This window comes from Carlito syrichta, unplaced genomic scaffold (assembly GCF_000164805.1).
Source record: "Carlito syrichta isolate Samal-C Ts95f unplaced genomic scaffold, Tarsius_syrichta-2.0.1 Scaffold95963, whole genome shotgun sequence".
NCBI lineage: Eukaryota > Metazoa > Chordata > Mammalia > Primates > Tarsiidae > Carlito > Carlito syrichta.
Window position 1 is genome coordinate 18,637 of NW_007040059.1, and position 5,570 is coordinate 24,206.

The 5,570-nt window shown below is 52.0% G+C and overlaps 1 protein-coding gene across 1 annotated transcript in view; it reads right to left on the reverse strand.

Moving 5' to 3' along the window:
• Positions 1-2,056, reverse strand: part of LOC103264733 (neuroblastoma suppressor of tumorigenicity 1) — a 16,095-nt gene extending 14,039 nt beyond the window's left edge. The window contains exon 1 of the mRNA XM_021714550.1: positions 1,887-2,056. The gene's annotated coding sequence lies outside the window, so the exon portion shown is untranslated. The remainder of the gene's footprint in view (positions 1-1,886) is intronic.
• Between the last annotated feature and the right edge of the window lie 3,514 nt (positions 2,057-5,570).

Sequence of the window (5,570 nt, forward strand, 5' to 3'; positions counted from 1 at the left end):
CGTCTCCCGACCTCCGGGCGCTCCGGGCCTTGGCTGAAGCATCCCGGGAAGGGCCCGAAAGCCCCAGGAAGAACGGTGAGGAGCTAGAACGCCAGCCAGGAACTCACTCCTCTGGCGCTGGGCCGGCATCCAGCCGCGCCTTGGGGTGGAGGGGAGGGTCGCCCGTCGCATCAGCGGGCGCCCGCGTGGATCCCGGTCGTGCCTTCTCGCTTCTGAGTGCCCCACGGGGTGAAAGCACAGCTTTCGCCCTGGCAGCCCAGGGACACCACGTGGGACACGATTGGGGCGGTGGGGGGAGGGGTTTTGCTTTATTTCATAGCCCGGCTGGAAGCTTCCAGATGGACGCAGCCCTGCTCCTCTGAGGTCATGAGGTTGCCGAGCACCCCGGCGGCTTCTAGCGGCCTGCTGGGAGCCCCGTAGTGTACTCACTCTCCAAATCCAGCCTGCATCTCTATGCCTCCTAGCTGTCATCTATGCTGTTCCCTCTGCCTGGGGTTCCCTTCCCTTCTTTTTATCTTCTGGGAGACATTCTTTAAGCACCACACTGGAAAGCCTTCCCAAGACCCTCGAGAGCATGAACTTCCCCCTCCTCCGTGAGCTCCTGGCTCACGGATCCTGCTTCTACTGAGGCTAGTTTCCCTCTAGAATTGCTATGGACATTTCTTTCCTGCCTTGGTGGGAGGGGGGGCGACTCCTGGAGGGCAGAGGGCGAGTGTTTATTTCAGGGTCCCGTGCTTAAGGCGGGACCAAATGAGAGATACAACACATTTGATTGAATGAAGTCATTACTTATAGCACCAATAAGTCTTCCCATAATGGTAACTAGAGGAACAATGATATTAATTCGCGTGTGCCTGGTCCCAGTCTAAGCACTTTTCACTTCCGCAATCAATCTATAAGGTAAACAGTATTGTTATTCCCACTTGACAAGTGAACAAACTAAGACCTAAGGAGAGGTTAAGGAACTCAACCCAAAGTCACGTGGCCAACCAGCTCATGTCTGTAGGATGAGCCCCGCTGCAGAAACCAGCCTCGCTAGGCGGCACACAGTAGGCACTCAGGAGATGCCTACTGTTTTGCAGCCAAAGCTTACCACCACCATTCTTCATGTGGACTCTGGACAGGGTCGGGGGTGGATGTCTAAGGTGTGTGAGAATCCACACCCGCACTGCAGGAAGCTAATTGTGGAGCCGAATGAGCTTGTCAGATCAGTCACAGAGCCAGGAGTGGGAGCCACTACTCTCAGCCAGGGCCCTTGGGACGGTGCAGGTCACCACTGTCCCCAACACAGGGGTCACCTCTGTCTGGTGAAGACTGGTTACTGTGGGGGAGGGGCATCATGTGAATGGGAGGCCTACAGGTGACTTGGTAATAACATCTATCAACAGGTACGTTTGGGCAGGCATCTAATCCTTACCACAGTCCCATCGTTGTTACCATTTTACAGGTGAGAAATATCGAGGCATTAGAAAATACAGCGAACCTGCCCAAGACCATATTGCTAGTGACTGATAAAGCCTGGACTGTAACCCAGACCTGTCACCACCAGAGTCCACGCTCCCATGCCCTGCCTCGGTGCTCCTCCCCATCAGGCTGCAGTGGGGATCTGCCCCAGTGGGACCCAGGGTAGCAGGGCCCCAGCGGGAAGGGCAGAACCTGTCACGTCAGACTCTCCAAGCTCGATGAGATGCACCTGGTTGGCAGCGGTGTTCCAGCTGCCCCGACAGGCCTGGCTGGCACAGGGCACGGGCCTGAGGCCAGAGCCTCTTGGCCCTGGGCCAGCCCCTTGGGACCGAGGTAATGTGGGGCCCCGAGCTGGGGCTAAGGGCTGAAAGCCCCTCTCCCCAGCTCATTAGCAAACATCTGGGCTCAGGAAAATGACCGACCTGGAATGTGAACAGGCTGTGGGGAGCTGCTCCCTCCCAGAGCCCGGGAATGTGAGCTCCCTCCTGCAGGGCACGGGCTCAGGCCAGCTGTTTCCTCTAATCCTGTCAGTCTGGCCTCGACAGGGGTCCAAACCTCTGCACTCTTGCTGGAGAAAGAGAAGGAAAACAAGCAAAAGCCTTCCTCCCCAATCCCGGCTCACAGACTCCCTCTCTCTTTAAGATAAAGACTGAGAGCCTTCACACTTCCAGGTTTGGAGCTGGGAGGAGCCATTAGGACTCCTGGAAGATTCTGAAGTCTCCCTGCTTGGGTTTGAGCCCATACTCCATCACCTGCTGCAAATTATTTTCCATCTGGGCTTTGGTTTTCTTACTTGTAAAATGCAATTATCAATAGTATATTCTATATTCAAATCAAGTATATTCCTGATTTGTTGTCAGAATTCATTCATTCGTTTAACACATATTTATTGAGTCTGCTTTGTGCCAGTCGGGAACAGAGATATTGGAGATATGACAATAGACTAGACCAATAAGGTCTTAGCCTTCAAGAAGCTTATATTCAGCGACAGGGAGACAGGTAGTATAACAAATAAACAGATGAGTGGATGCCACATCATTGAAGTGTTATGGACCAGGAGCCATGGCTCCACCTGTAATCCCAGGGCTTTGGGAGGCCGAGGAGAAAAGAGTCCAAAACCAGCCTGGACAACACAGCGAGACCTCGTCTCTACCAAAAATTTTTAAAAATCAGGTGGGTGTCGTGGTGCTTGCTCAGGAGGGTGAGGTGGAAAGATCACTCGAGCCCGGGAAGCTGAAGCTGGGGTGAGCTATGATTGGCGACAGAGCCGGACCCCATCTCTACAAGAACAAAAAAGGTGTTATGAGGAACTAAACCAGAGTAGGTGAGGTGTGGGGAAGGGATGGATTTGCTGAGACACAGCGGAGACACAGCGGAAGACATCTCAACTAGGTGACACCAGGTGAGATTATGAGACAGAGCCAGGAAGAAGGAGATGAATGACTGCAAAGTGCTCAGCAGAGTTCCTGGAAATAGTCCATGCTCCATGAGATGCAAGCTACTTTAGGGAGCTCCATATATATAGCACAGGAAAGGCACCAGAGTCAGAGTCCCTGGATCAAATCCAGGCTCCAGCACAAAGCTTCCTCACCTTATCCAAGTCATGCACTTTCTGAGCCTCCGTTTCCTCATCTGGAAAATGGGAATTATAACAGTCCCCATCCCCAGGATTACCGTGAGAATTCACTGAGAGCCAAGGACAGGAAGCACGTAGCCTAGCACATGCCTGGGTCTCCGGAAGCGTTAGCTATGATTATTGTTGTACTTCCCTTTCTCATGGGGGAAGAGGTTTTGCCCAAGTTCACTCAGCAAGTGAGTAGTGGAACCAGGACCAGAACCAGGTGTTCTGATTTTGAGCCCCTCTCCCCAGGCTATACCCCCTAGTCGTTTCTTCCTGCTGCCGGTGGGTTCAGGGAACCTCTAGATCGCATCTTTTTTTTTTTTTTTTTAGATTCGGGGGTACACATGCATATTTATTTATTACATGGACTTATTATGTAGTGGTGGGGATTGGGTCTCAGGTGGCCCATTCCCCAGATAGTGAACACTGTGCCCCATAGGTAGTTTCTGAACCTTCCCCTCTCCCCCCTCCCCCCTTGGACCCCATCTTGGGCTCTGAGGAAGCAGGAGGAGATGACAGACACTATGCAGTCTGTCCTCCCAAGGCCTGCAGAAGGTAGAGAAAGTGAGGATGTGGCCTGGACAGGAGAGCAGGGATGGGGGTGAGGGCAAGGGGTCTTTGGCTCTATGGAAAAACTTAAAATGCTTTGTAAGTAGGGTGGAAGACCAAGAATTAAGAAGAGGGATAAGCCGGATGTGGTGACTTATGCCTGTAATCCCAACATTTTGGGAGGCAAGGTGGAATGATCGCTTGAGCCCAGGAGTTTAAGACAGGCCTGGGTAACAAAACAAGACCTTAACTCTACAAAAATTAAAAAATTAGCCAGGCACAGTAGCTCACACCTGTCACCCCAGCTCCTCAAGAGGCTAAGGTGGGAGGATCGCTTGAGCCCAGGAGTTGGAGGTTGATGATTGCACCACTACACTCCAGCCTGGGCAGTAGAGCAAGGGGGGTCCAGTGCTAAGCATGGTAGGGAGGAAAGAGGGGAGGGTCAGAGATGAGAGCTGAATTCCAGGAATCACGGAGTAGAAATGCAAACCTGAGTGTACCAGTTGTCCTTCTCCCACCTCCAAGAGGCTGTGCAGCATGGGAGTCAGGGCTGCTTCCCTCTCTGTAAACATGAATGTGCAGATGTTACCAGGAGCCTGACCTGGGTCCCAGGAACAGAACGGGGGCCGAGGGCTAGAAGGGAGTGCGCCCACCCCACCACCACTCTGCTCCCCACTCACTTGCTTCCTCTTGCCCATGACAACCCCCAACCCCAAGGAGCTGAATGCTCTGTTTTCTTTAGCTGGGATTGTCTGACCTCACGGTAACAGCCACAGCCTCTGTGTGACAGCCGGGCCCAGGCTCTAGAAGAGGGCCTGATGCCCAGAACTCCTCCACAAAGCCAGGCGGGGTGGGCAGCATTCAGTTCCCTTCTGAATTTTTCAGTAAACTAGACATATTGATGCTTTTCCAATGTCACTTTCCCAGGATTTTTTTCTACTTTGTTTCTTCCACATCTCAGCTCCAGTGGCCCACATCTGTCCATGGTGAGTGGGAGAAGAATTTTTCTCTCTCCTCAAGAGTTGGTCCTTCTGTGCATTTTTAATATACCACAGAACAGCAGTTTTTGGTTGTTGTTTTTTTTTTTTAAGGTTTTTGTGCTCCAGAGAAATTCGTTGAGGGAAAAAATCCTCTTTTTAGGTGAAAAAGAATTCACACCTGTAATCCCAGCACTTTGGGAGGTCAAAGAGGGAGAATTGCTTGAGCCCAGGATTTGAGACCAGCCTGGGAAGCACAAAAATAAAAAACATTAGCCGGGTATGGTGGCACACACCTGTAGTCCCAGCTACTTGGGAGGCTGAGGCAGGATGGCCTGAGCCCAGGAGGTCAAGGCTGCAGTGAGCCATGATCGTGCCACTGCACTCCAGTCTGGCTGACAGAGAGAGACTCCAACTAAAAAAAAAAGCCTGACCAAAACAAGTGTTTTTTGGACTACTTACAAGTGTCCAGCACAGTGCAAGTTACTAGAGAGAATAAGGCACAGGAGCTGCCCTCTAAGGGCCCACACATCAGCAAAGGAAAAGCTCATTGCCAGGGAAGTCACCCAGGCATGAGCAACATGGGAGTTCAGGGAGAAATCTCAGGGAACTGACTTGGCTAGAAAAGGCTTGGTGGAGGAGGTAGGATTTGAGCAGAGGTTTGAGAAATGAGTAAGAGCTGGGCAAATCGAGAAGGCAGTCCATGCTCAGAAAGAAGAGGACCTGTAAAAAGGATTTGTGTTTGACAAGTATGTGGCTCTCAGACCTCCACACCACCATAGCAGACACCACTGGTATAACACTTTCTTGATTGGCCAAGAAGCAGTCTCAGAATCCTTCTTTTTTTTTTGAGTTAGGGTCTCACTCTGTCGCCCAGACTGGAGTGCAGTGGCCGCTCCTGGCCACCACAGCCTTGACCTGCTGGGTTCCGGCGATCCTTCTGCCTCAGCCTTCCAAGT